This window comes from Malaclemys terrapin, chromosome 1, assembly GCF_027887155.1.
Source record: "Malaclemys terrapin pileata isolate rMalTer1 chromosome 1, rMalTer1.hap1, whole genome shotgun sequence".
Classification (NCBI taxonomy): domain Eukaryota; kingdom Metazoa; phylum Chordata; order Testudines; family Emydidae; genus Malaclemys; species Malaclemys terrapin.
In genome coordinates this window covers 187,846,726-187,860,643 of record NC_071505.1, presented here as the reverse complement: position 1 = coordinate 187,860,643, position 13,918 = coordinate 187,846,726, and the positions used below count along the sequence as shown (strand labels likewise).

Genomic DNA, 13,918 nt, shown 5'->3' with positions numbered 1-13,918 from the left:
GAAGAGTTTGGTATTTACTAAACCCTGTCAAGTGAAAGGCATTCTAGTGGGTACATGAAAAATTCATTAACACATTTGGCCAACAATTTCTTTCATTCCAATATATAAACAAATTATATCAATATATAAACAAACGATTGCACAGATTTTTTCCCCCTCTCTTTTAGCTATACACTTTTTTAGATGTCACATGCAACATTTTTCCTAGGCACTAATAAAGAACTTAACAAAGCTCTGACTTGTTTTCTGGCTTGGTTAGGGAGAGTTGTTTTCTTTAAAAATAGAAGATTACTTTCAATACATTTTGTAAAGTTGAATGTTCTGCTGGGAAAAGTATACAATGGGCAAACGTCAGAAACTGGAGTGGAATATGAATGTGAATATACATTCCTGTGCATGTTTTCAGAAGGTGAGGAATAGGTTCAGACATGTTAAAGCCTGGATAAAAAGTGATAATATAATTTCCTCTTCCATTCCCACAGCTGGGTGTAAATAAGACACACCAAGCTTTTGTTTGTAACCTTTTCCCTACCTGGCCTGCTGCAGGTTCCGTATTTTGAAACCCCTAACATTTCTGTTTAATGGGAGTACTCTACAGAGCTGCAGCCATGCAGATCATACTCTCCATTTTGCTTTACTGTTGTGTTTCTGTCATGCTCAGCCATGTTTGAAATTCAAATTCATAAATAAACAATGAATTTAAACTAAATTAATCATTACTGTGTATTTTGCTATTTTTGTTTGGCTAGCAAGCGGTTAAAGCAACACTCCCACCTCAAAAGTGAACTACACCTCTACCTCGATATAACGTGACCCGATATAACACGAATTCGGATATAACGCGGTAAAGCAGCGCTCTGGGGGGGAGGGAGGGGTGGGGCTGCGCACTCCGGTGGATCAAAGCAAGTTTGATATAATGCGGTTTCACCTATAATGCGGTAAGATTTTTTGGCTCCCGAGGACAGCGTTATATTGGGGTAGAGGTGTATGTTCAAACACACTGCCAAAAGGCCGTGCTAGGAAGAGCCTAACTTTTTGGATAGTTGTTTGTTCTTACCTGACTCAGTTGTGCTATTCAAGAAATCATGTTTTCACCACATCAGAATCTGGCATGATAGTTCTGAAATGAAGTACCATAAATCTTTTTAATGCCACATTTACAATTTAACATGTATTTGATGTGTGTGTGTATATGAACACACACACACTCCCTTTATGTGTGAACGTATATGTGGGTGTTTTATATTTTTATATACATAGACCACAAAATAATAAATAGAAAAAAACCCAACACAATGGTGGGCAGCAGAGGCAGGGGAGCCCATAAATCAAATGGCTCTCCTTGAAAGGGAAGTGATAGGTGAATAAGCAACATAATAAAATAAGAAAAAAATGGAAAATGAAAGAAAGAAAGAAAGACATCTATTAAATCTACAACACTGTGCAGTTATGGAGCCTATGAATGTCTTTTTTTTTTTTTTTTTTTTTTTTTAAGATTCCTCATAAGATAGAAATTGAAGAGTTTAAAACTGTACAAAGCAATGCCCTGGGGACAATGAGGAGACAATAGAGACAAAAGGGGGTACCAAGAGCACAAAAATACCAGGGCAGGACATGGCTACTTCCTAGGAGTGGTGAAAAACACTGGTAGAGTTGAAGATAATAAAGCTAGACTCTGTATGTGGTGAATTCTCTTGTGCAACTTCGTACACGTCCCACCTTGTAACAAAAGCTATTCTGTGGTCAAGGACTGGGAATCAGATCTGGATCCTGTTCCGAGTTCTGCCACAGACTTTCTGTGTGAATCTGAATAAATCACTTAATTTTTCTGTTCCTCAGTTCCCCATCTGTGAACTGGGGCTAATACTCCCTACCTCACATGAATATTGCGAGGGTAAATTAATTAATGATTGTGAGTTATTCAGACACTGTAGGAATGGGGCCATATAATTACCTAGTTGGACAGAAGAATTCAGTGGCATTAGTTCAGTTATTTGCAAGAGGAAAAACAATGCGTCTTAAGTGCTTGCAGGGTTGGGTGTGTGGCACTCATTTATCTTTCTGCCTGACGTCAATTATTTTGTATTTTCTCCCCGGGGTGCTGAGTAACTCTCAAAGTTAGGCTTATTAGGAGAGCTTGTATGCTACTTGTGATTATAAGTGATAAGCTGCAATATTACCAACCCCAAATGTTAAAAAATTATGAGTCAGGCCTCAAAGTCATGCGAATTAAAAACAAACAAATAATACAGCTTTTTATTTGCCTTCTGATGTCTGAGCCTGGAGAGTTCACACTTTCCAGCTTTACTCCGCAACCATGAAGGCTAGAAACTTCCTTTAAACCATATTTTTTAAATAATAAAAGCTGGGATTCTCCACCAGTCACATGACCCCAGGGCTTTCAGAAAAACAGCAAATATCATGAGGCTTATGATAAAATCGTGAGAATTGCGAACTCTGAATTTGAGAGACCAGCATGAAGTTATTTAGCTATTCATAGGAAACAAATTTGTTTTGCCCCATTCTCTCTCTCTCTCTCTCTGTCTTTTAACATTATAATATTTTTATGAAAAAGAGCACTCTAGAATTATACAAACAGTTGCGTATATATTCAAGACTAGTGGATTGTTAATGTTATAATGATTGTACGCTAATCCTGACATAAAACCATATTTGTCTTTTTTTTAAATCAAGGGCCAAATTCTACCCCATTGACCCTTTGCTGTCCAGTGAAATCAATACGACTACTCACAGAGTAAGGTACTACTCAGCATGAATAAAAGTGGTGGAATCTGGTCCCAAATTATTTCCCCAGCGATCATCATAATGGTTTTTGTTGTATTTTAAAATTATTGAAGAATCTCCAATTAAAATCACACCTCTCTTGTGATCTAATATGCTAATAAATATCTGATCATCCAAATGATGTCCCATGTATCAACTGATGGAGAAGGATTTGAGATTGTTGTAGGATACGTATCATTCTTATTTTAAGTATTAAATGACTTTTTTTTTCTAATTTGGTTAATCATATAAGGTATTCTCTAGCTGCTCACACATTTCAGACTTAATTCTGAGATTTAATAATTAACCCTTAATGGCCTGTAAATCTGTGTAAGATTTCAAAGAAAGGAAGCCAATAAACTATGTCTCTATTATAAATCTAAGCCCCCAGATCAAGCAAACAGCATAAACCTCAGCAACAAATCACAGTTAGTGGATTTATTGTTTGCTATACCAAAAACTGTATAAATGTCAGTAGCTAATTGCAATCTTACATATGTCACTCTGGGGGTGCATAGTGGTGCTTGGGCATATTACACAAGTTGGAATTAAAGATCACTTTTCTCCAACTGAGAAGTGATCTAACAGAGTCCTCTTCTGAACTTAAAGCAATGACACAATTTTCTGCAGAGGAACAACCCGTTTGGCTGCTTTTTGGATGCCTTATATACATATCATTACTGTGGGAATTTGATGTGATAGCAAAAAATGTTAGGTGAGATGTCAACATGGATTGATTAAAATTGTAGCAAGTGATATAACTGAAGATTTGTCTAAAGCATAACACTTTTTCATATATGAATTTTTTGGGAAGGAGTTTGAAGACAAAAAGGTACATGGGTATACTTTTGAGAAGAATGTGTGGAAGCCAGAATAGTGGTTCTCTTGTCTGTTATTCCTTTGTTGTTTTTGGTGTGGAAATAGGTGAGGGAAAGGATGGAGGAAAGCTAGTTACTTCACTGAAGAATTTCCAGTTGCAAGCAAGTGAGCTAATAATCAGCAAAGTTTATCCAAATTTCTGACTATTCAAACCACATTATCTCTCTAAGGGCCTGATACACAAAGGCCTTTGAAGTCAATTTCCATCAAATTCATTGGGCTTTGGATCAAGCCCAAAAAGAAGACCATAAGAGAGCTGTCTACGTACACACCAGCAAAGTTGCTGGACTACTTATGTGGCAACCTGTTCTGCGTTATACTGAAATTGGCTAACAACCTCTTATTGAAAAAAAAAATTGTTTCAGCAGTGTGGGTGGGGGCTATTTTTCTGACATCTTAGGTTTCTGATGTATTTTGTTGTTGTTTTTGGAGTTGTTCATCTTCACTTTAGCCTGAAATTGGCAGTGCTGTGGCTTAGAGCATCAGCCATAGTGTAGCAAAAAGAGAATAATCATGTTGTGCCATGTTTGAACAACTAAACCCAGGGCTTCACTGAAGTGTCCAAACAATGAAATTCCATGTAACACTGGTAAAGAAAAGAACAGTTTTGCTCTGCTGTAGAACTGAAAGCATTAAGGCAGGTGTGAAAAGAAGCATAATGCTTCCCAAGCACAGGTGTGTAAAAGGGTAAGATTGAGGTCGTGTCTACATAAACGGTTCTGCTGGCACAGCTATATGCCCGTCAGGGATCACACCTCTTCACACCCCAGACTGATATCGCTATGGCGGCAGAAGTCAGCAGGTTAGCCCTGGCCTGGTTATGGCACCCTGCATCACATAGAGATGTCTTTGTCTCTTTGGCATAATGACTTCATGCACCAGAGGTAACTTTTCTTGCACCATATTTAATAGGATCAAAAGCTGTTTGGAAAATGGAGAAAATAAAATGTGAAATATTTTATTGGTTTTTCCTCCTTGCTGCTCCATTTCCCCCCTTTTCCCCTCTTTTTACATTTTGCTTCTGAAAAAGGGGGTTGGGGAAAGAAAAAAAGATGGAGACTTTTTTTTTAATTACATTTTCATTTTGGTAAAAAAAAAAAGTTGTTTTGACCAAAAAAAATTTTGCATTTGAAAAATTTCAACTTGCTCTAATACAATGTGAAGGGGCAGAGGGGTGAGGGTTTGCACTGGAGCCCGAGAGAGACTCCTTCTGGGCTGCAAGCTGAACTTTCAAGTTTACAGAGGCTATTGCACATTCCCAGAACCTCCACAAGCCACCAGATGGTCATGTCTGTTTGATCTTCTAATAGGGATTTGAGAATTGCAATTATATGAACATGTGCAACAGCTGGAATCCTGTAAGATTGTGATCTTTTCAAAAGTGATATGAAGGTCAATAGGAGACCTGTGCAAGACTGAAAAGTCTTCTTTTCTTTACATTCAAATGTAAAATCTCCTTTTTGTTTCTGCCTTGTCTTTTGGGATATTAGAAGTATTGCACAGGGTTTTCTTTTAAAGTGTGATTATGTTCCCAAAGACTGAAAAATGGCATCACCATCCTCTGCTTCCTGTTTGTCTTAGAATTTATATGGGATTACTGACAAAAATAAACTGTTACTTCTCTTTTAGCACTGTAAAAACAAATACAGCTATGGGCGGGTGGTGTTGGAACCCTTAATAGAGGCTGTAGAGTAAGAGGCTTTTGTGGAGGCTGTGACATCTTAAAGGAAGAAACTTTGATTTCAAAATGTTAGAGAAAAAGAATAAATACAGAAGTCCACGGTGCTATGTTTAATATTCACACCAATGTAATGGAATCTCTCTTCATGGTACAGCACCATTTTTAAACTGGAGATTATCACTCATGCACGCACACACACTCACACCCACACACACCGACAAAAGTGCAGCAAAATTGCAATGGTCACGCCTCGATTTTAGGAATCCAGCCCTTTGTTTGCTTGTGTGCAGTTTGTATGAATCCAGGAGCTATTTCCACTCTAGGATGTGTTGAATAATTTGCATGTAACTTGAGTATAGGTGAATAGGAGCCGTTTGTGCATATCCAAATATGATTATGTATAGATTTACTCCAATTTATGTTTTCATTTGGATTGGAAAAACTGCCATTTAAAATATCAGTAGCTTTTCTCAGCTAATAAAAGAATGTATCACTCTTTAAATTTAAAGTGAATGCTAGCTGTTTTTGTTTATTTTGGGTCACTTACCCGTGTGAGGCATTGAAATAATGAAATGACACATACCTTGCCAAAAATATAAACTGCTACCTAGATATACAGTATCCTCACCTGATGGAACTGCTGGTAATTTACTTCTCTGGCATTTCTAGTCAAAATGAAGAATTTTTAGAACCATTGTTGTAAATGGCAAAGAATGACTGCACATGCAAAATGAATTTTAGAACTTCTTGACAAACGTGAAGTACACTAATATTATGGCACTATGTAATGTTTTGTTTGCTACAGGATTGTAACCTGTAGCAGCTTCTATATCTAAGAAATGGATTCTTGACACAGAGATTCAGGTAGAACAGATTTTGCTGGTGACCTTATCGAAAAAAGAACTACATCACAGCTGACACTATGCATCTCTCCATTAACTAGCTCGTTCTATATTCAGTCAAACAGAACCTATAATGGTATCTGTAATAGCACCATCCGCTGACTTCCCAGTAATGTTTCACGCCCTTCTATTTGAAGATAAAGAGAACCTATCAGACCAGATCTTGCAATATGGAAATCTGAGTGGCGCAAAGGAGCCGGAATGTGGCCATAACTCTAATTGTAGTATGCCGTAATTGTCATTTTCCCCTCCCACCCTCGCAGGCAGGAACGGTCTCTGCTGGCGTAAAGCTGCACCAGCTGCCTCCTCACTCCAGCAGAGAGGATGTGTTAGGGAGAGTCATGTTTGGGCAGGATGGTTCACAGGTCTGCTTAGCCAATTCTCAGCTGGTGCATGGTCTCTTAGGGACCATTCACAGCTGAAGTAATTTAGAGCAGCCCTAGGCCTTTCTGACTAATACTGAGGCAAGGGCTGGGGCAAGAGAATCACAATTACAGAATCAGGGAGCCATAACCAGTTCCCTAATGGTCTCTGTCTCCCTTGCATTAGCGGATCTCAGTGCTAGTGAGAATCTAGCCCATCGAGTTTATTGTTACTAGATTTTTGAAATTTGCTATAACCCAATATTTCAAAACATTGCTACCACAGCCCACATAGGAATTCCTTAATAAATATTGATAATTCATTACCAATACATGGTTTTACATCTGGCCAATCAGGGCAGCACATTAATTGTTAGTGTCTTTCAAATTCTCTGTGGATTCTGGTTATAAAATGTTATGTGTGGCCAGGGGTAAAGTCCTCTGGTTGAACAAAACTCTCGTCTGGCCTGGAGATAGAACTTACTGTGTCAGAACCAGAATCAGTCAAACTGAGGTAAGCTTGCAATAAGAACAGATTTCTCCAGCTATGTCCCAATGTTCTTCTGCTGTCAGTGTATGCAAGATAGGATCTTGGTGTGAGTAGTTTGGCTTTGACAATGCCAGGTTGTTGCTGACCATCAGGGTTGTGAATGCATGCTCTTTCTCCTACCTGTAGAAAAAGGTAGGGGTTTTGTGTTATTGTAATATCTGGACTGGTGAATGTGTTCTTCTTTGATTGGTATGTTGATATCGGGTCAAACCAGCAATATTCGGTCCTTTGCTTGACCTATTCTGCTCCGACGTGCCCCGAATGAATTATATTTATTATTCCAAATTTCAATTGTTATGGAACCGCGTGCCTTTCACTTTCACAGATGGGCTCCTGTTCATTCCTCACAGAATGTCCAGAACTCTTTTGCTTTACAGAGACACAAACATTTTGATTTTGGCTACTCAGCAAAGAATTTCCAGTACTGTAGACAACTAGCAAACTGTTGCAACCCTGATTGCTGTCATTTTCTTGTCCAATACAGGTAAACTGGATATGACAATGTGAATGTATGCCTCAAATGTCTCCTCAGTATTGTCATGCCCTGTCAGAAATAATCTGCTTAAGATACTAGTGACTGGCATATCCCTTCTAGGTTTGTGTTTAATCACAGTCATATTTTCTGCTGGTGCAATTTCATTCATAGCTTCGGTGGTGCTGCTGTAAGAGGTTTTTTATGATGGCCTCTAAAGGCTTGTGTTAGATGCATTGTAACTTTTTCTCCAGCGCACATTGATGGAGGTGCTCCCTGTGAGACAGCATTGCCTATATCTCTCTTTCAGTCTGTGCAGTCTATTTCTGTGGATGTGAGAGACTTCGATGTAGAAAACCCTGACTTCCCTTCTTGCGGGGATACAGCCCCAGATCCTCACTTCGATATAGCCACCTGAACATTTCTTATGTGTGACTGTACTGCTTCTAAAAAGACAACGAGGAGTCTGGTGGCACCTTAAAGATGAACAGATTTATTTGGGCATAAGCTTTCATGGGTAAAAAACCCACTTCTTCCCACTACTTCCACGGCCCCCATATCTGAGCACCTCACAATCTTCACTGTATTTATTCTGTGACAAAGATCCTCCTCTATCTTGTTGGGTCCTGCGCTTATTGGCGGATTTTCTTGCCTCAGAGATTCACCATGTGGGTTGGGGAACAGCCCAGAGACCTTCCCCTCTGGAAGAACCCACAGTCCAGGTCAATTGGGAGGTTTGGGGGGAACCCGGGCCCGCCCTCTACTCCGGGTTCCAGCCCAGGGCCCTGTGGACTGCAGCTGTCTATAGTGCCTCCTGTAACGCTGCATGACAGCTACAACTCCCTGGGCTACTTCCCCATGGCCTCCTCCAAACACCTTCCTTATTTTCACCACAGGACCTTCCTCCTGGTATCTGATAACGCTTGTGCTCCTCAATCCTCCAGCAGCACACCCTCTCACTCTCAGCTCCTTGCGCATCTTGCTCCCAGCTCCTCACACTCGCACCACAAACTGAAGTGAGCGCCTTTTAAAACCCAGGTGCCCTGATTAGCCTGCCTTAATTGATTCTAGCAGCTTCTTCTTAATTGGCTCCAGGTGTCCTAATTAGCCTGCCTGCCTTAACTGGTTCTAGCAGGTTCCTGATTACTCTAGTGCAGCCCCTGCTCTGGTCACTCAGGGAACAGAAAACTACTCATCCAGTGACCTGTATACTTGCCCTCTACCAGACTCTGTACCCCACTGGTCTGGGTCTGTCACAATTCTTACAACACCCCCACACAATAGAGAGGTGCTGTTATGCCCAGTTTACAGATGGTGAACTAAGGCACAAAGAGACTAAATGATTTGGCCAAGGATGCACTCGAAGTCTGTGATGGAACAGGGAATCGAACCCAGGTTACCAGCCAATGCCTTATCCACCGGACCATTCTTCTTCTCATAGCTGGGCAGTGTCCTCCTGCACTGGCAGTTAGTTGCTTTATTTTGGTGAAGGCAGAATCTTACTGGGCATCAGATTGAAACTCAGAATCTTTCTTTGAGAGGTCCCCAAACAGCCTCAAAACTTCTGCAAAGTGTGGAATAAACTTAAAAGTAAATCACCACCCTTGATACTTTGCTTAGCTCAACACGACTTTTCAGTGGCCTTATTTCAGTAACTGCTGCTACTTTAGTGCTTTTTGTGTCTTACGTAAATAGCTTTTATATAGCTGAGCAAATACAACCAAAATACTGAAGTTGTTCTGATCATGCATTTGCTTGGATTTAACTTGACTCCTTTTTCTTTAGATCTCTCGAATGCCACATGTGGGGCTTCTTATCCCTCCATAGTATTCAAATTTGGGTACCTAAAATTAGGCATCTAAACCCATAGTTAGACACCTCATTAAGTGGCCTGATTTCTGAAGGTTCTGGGCATCCATAGCTCTCATTCCAATTTGAGCTATGAGTACCCCGCCCTTCCTGAAAATCAAGCCACTTATTTGGGTGCCTAACTATGGATTTACAGTAAATACTTTTGATACCCAACTTTGACAATATTGGCCTTAATTATTTTCTGTGTCTTTTAAATGTTATGTCCTCCATTTATTTGTGTAGTTGTACAATGGCTTCCCATTCACATAAGGAAAACGTTTCAATTATTAATATTAGTTTCTAAAATAGTGTACTGTCGAATCTACGTCTGTGCTCCATTTTTTACTCTGTGTTCTGTATCTCTCTTACTGTGAGTAGAACTGTCGCAGCCTAAGCTTCATTAGGTACTGGACATTTGTGCATTTATCACGTAAGCAGCTATTCTCTTTCTATTTGACATTTTAAAAAAATGTCTTTTATGTGACTACTTTGGTTGTTGTCTTTGATATGTTTGGCACACTGCTGTACTGATATGTATCAGCTGTTCTCTGTTCACTTGGCACAAGAAAAAAGTATGTTTCAAGTTAATTTTAATAATAATACAGAACTTTAAGATAAATGAACTACAGCCTACACTTTGGGGTATTTTTTTTGTTTTTGTTTTGAGAAATCCAATTGACTATCTATAAACATGTAGATGGGCCAATAGCTACCCTAACTACACCAGAGAAGGCAGAACAGCTCCTGCCACTCTTTCTCATTTCCTGCAGCTCCTCCTGTGGCTTAACATTGGTCTCTGCTTCCAAGGGCAGATTATGAAAGCCCCCACTTCCCAGGAAGGGGCACACAAGCTCCTTTTAACCTGCACAAGGGCTCCAGGGAATTCCCATGTTTTACTTGTGGCTTACAATTTGAAATTCGTTTTCAGAGTAGCAGCCGTGTTAGTCTGTATCCGCAAAAAGAACAGGAGTACTTGTGGCACCTTAGAGACTAACAAATTTATTTGAGCATAAGCTTTTGTGGGCTACAGCCCACTTTATCAGATGCATAGAATGGAACATATAGTAAGAAATATTATACATACAGAGAACATGAAAAGGTGGAAGTAGCCATACCAACTGTAAGAGGCTAATGAATTAAGATGAGTTATTATCAGCAGGAGAAAAAAAACTTTTGTAGTGATAATCAAGATGGCCCATTTCAGACAGATTTCAGACAGTTGACAAGAAAGTGTGAGGATACATAATATGGGGAAATAGATTCAATATGTGTAATGACCCAGCCACTCCTAGTCTTTATTCAAACCCAAGTTCATGGTATCTAGTTTGCATATTAATTCAAGCTCAGCAGTTTCTCGTTGGAGTCTGTTTTTGAAGCTTTACTGTTGCAAAATTGCCACCTTTAAGTCTGTTACTGAGTGGCCAGAGAGGTTGAAGTGTTCTCTTACTGGTTTTTGAATGTTATGATTCCTGATGTCAGATTTGTGTCCATTTATTCTTTTGTGTAGAGACTGTCCGGTTTGGCCAATGTACATGGCAGAGGGGCATTGCTGGCACATGATGGCATATATCACATTGGTAGGAGTGCAGGTGAACGAGCCCCTGATGGCGTGGCTGATGTGATTAGGTCCTATGATGGTGTCATTTGAATAAATATGTGGACAGAGTTGGCATCGGGCTTTGTTGCAAGGATAGGTTCCTGGGTTAGTGTTTTTGTTGTGTGGTATGTGGTTGCTGGTGAGTATTTGCTTCAGGTTGGGGGGCTGTCTGTAAGCGAGGACAGGTCTGTCTCCCAAAATCTATGAGAGTGAGGGATCATCTTTCAGGATAGGTTGTAGATCTTTGATGATGCACTGGAGAGGTTTTCGCCTGGGGGCTGAAGGTGACGGCTAGTGGCGTTCTGTTATTTTCTTTGTTGGGCCTGTCCTTTTCATACGTTGCCCTGCTTCTCTTGTAATGCATAAGTCCTTGCTGATTTGCCCTCCGGGAGGGAGGGAGATTTTCCCACCATTAATAATGGGAGGAGGAGGAGGAGGAAGGGAGGGAAACTGAAAAAACATAAAGATACTCTTGAAAACAATTTAAAAAAATCCTGAGAGTTACTCAGATACAACAGTATAAAAATAACAGAGCACTGAAAAGGTAGTTTTTCCCTTCACTGGCTACTTGTTCTCCTCCTCCACAGATTCACCACCATGCCCCCTTGTTAACACCATTTTTCTGGTTTTGTTGACTTTAACTGTGATTCGAGGATGTTAACTGTCAGTTATTATTGAGATTGCAGGTCTCCTGAGAGGGCTCATTTTTGTTTCTATTTATAGATTTGTGTAGGAGTGTTGTTCGAGCTGGAGGAATAATTTATTTGACTAGTTTAGCTTCATTTTCTGTTAGTGATTTCTTCATGAACTGACCGTGATTTTCTTCAAATGGAGTCATTATTCAACATTTATTTTCCAAATAGCTCCCATGGAAAATGGTGAGTCTTGTGGCTTGCTAGTGAGCAGTTTGTTTCAAATGTTTGAAATTCCAGCTCTGTTGGTCTATTTTGATTAGACATGTATCGCACTTCTCTTCTCTGGCCGGATGAGCATATTCCTTCAGGTCAGGTGCTAATCGGCTAAAAGTTAAAACATCACTTCAATGAGTATTTGCTAATATTAGTTTAAAATTTACTGTTTCCACAACCAGCAGGCTGGTTTGCTGGAATATTTACCAAAAGAAAACACAGACTGGGCATAAGCACATCAAACTGAACTTATTTAAAAATCAGCTAGACCATGCAGTGCCTTGCTGCCGAGCTTGGAGCCTCAGTGCTGTCCATAGTCTCATTGACTTAAAGTCACCACTCATGTTAGTGAGCTCTTTGCATGGTAGTGAAGGGACATGGCCTCTAGTTACAATTAAAGGGTAAATCTCCACTCCATTACACTGGCTTTGCACCAGAATTACACTGGCATAAAACTGGTGTGGTGGTATGGAGAATGCAGCCCAAAGTTACTTATTGATATTGAATATTTTCTATTTGAAATGGCTATGTGGTGTCCTCCATCGATCTGTGGAAGTTTATAATAGAATTACTGTGGGCTTCATAGAGTGGGATGATGGGTTGGGCTAATTATTAGTTTGTCTCACATCTGTAGATGTACTTTTGAAATGTTACTACTGTCTAAAAATGTCTTTGTATTATAAAATAAGGAAGTGAAAATATAATTGAAAAATGTTTTTAATTCTCATAGCCATCTCTGAATGACAAGAAGTAATGGGAGTAATTCTGCAGCAACGGAGATTTAGGTTGGATATTAGGAAAAACTTTTTAACTTTAAGGGTAATTAAGCTCTGGAATAGACTTTCCAGGGCGGTGGTGGAGTCCCCATCATTGGAAGCTTTAGACCATCCTTAACGGGGCTCTCTGTGGTTCACATAATATTTACATATTATTATTATTTATTATTATGTAAGCCCATATTTCAAAGTTCTGCACTTCTGTTGACAGTTCATGAACCCTTTCATTTTCCTGTACCTGTATTGGTTCTTTGGTACCAACAGGAAGTAATGTTATTTTTGTTAGTAAGTCAGCAGATACACCTCTACCCTGATATAACGCAACCCGATATAACATGAATTCAGATATAACGCGGTAAAGCAGTGCTCCGGCAGATCAAAGCAAGTTCGCTATAATGTGGTTTCACCTATAACGTGGTAAGATTTTTTGGCTCCCGAGGACAGCGTATATCGGGGTAGAGGTGTATAACCCTGGGTACATGTAGCTAGCAAATGTGATGAATAAATTGCTGCTATTTTTATATAGTCACCTTTCTGACTATAACCTCATTTTTAGGCACCTTACATCCAAAGACACTGGGTTGATGGTTGTAACATCAGTGGCCTAATTTTTAGCGCACACAACTTAAGTGGGAATTTTGAGTGCTCATCCTCTTAGAAATCATGTGGCCTGATTTTTCAGGATACTTTTTCATAGTCATTAAATTAATACTCACAAGTTAATTTGGCCCGAATACTGCAAAGAACATTGTCTCAAAGGGAGCTACACTCATGAGTAAAAGTTATGTACATGTATGCAAGTTTCCAGGAACCAGGTCTGAGACTGCAAATTTAGGGTATTTTTTAAACAAGTAGTTTGAAAAACTACATTTCAGATTCATTTTTGTTGTTTGTTTTTTTATTTTAACTTTCCCTGTAGTTGTTTATGACCGAAACATCAGCATTGAACATGGTCACTGACAAGTGTGTACTTTTGGGTCAGTAAAAGCACATCCATACCATGCGCATCACTGTGTTATGTCATGCCCATGAATAGGCCGTCAACACCCTGCTTGGTTCCACGCTCCACTAACGCTGTAGTGTCCATCAGAGCACTGAGCAAATATGCTGTACGGGGGGACGCTGCCCTATAGAGGAAATGAAGTCACCGGTACTG

General features: G+C 39.7%; 1 protein-coding gene across 5 annotated transcripts in view; it reads left to right on the top strand.

The window, feature by feature from the left end:
* TIAM1 (TIAM Rac1 associated GEF 1) overlaps positions 1 to 13,918 on the top strand; it is a 267,806-nt gene that overhangs the window by 142,286 nt on the left and 111,602 nt on the right. The window lies entirely within an intron of this gene.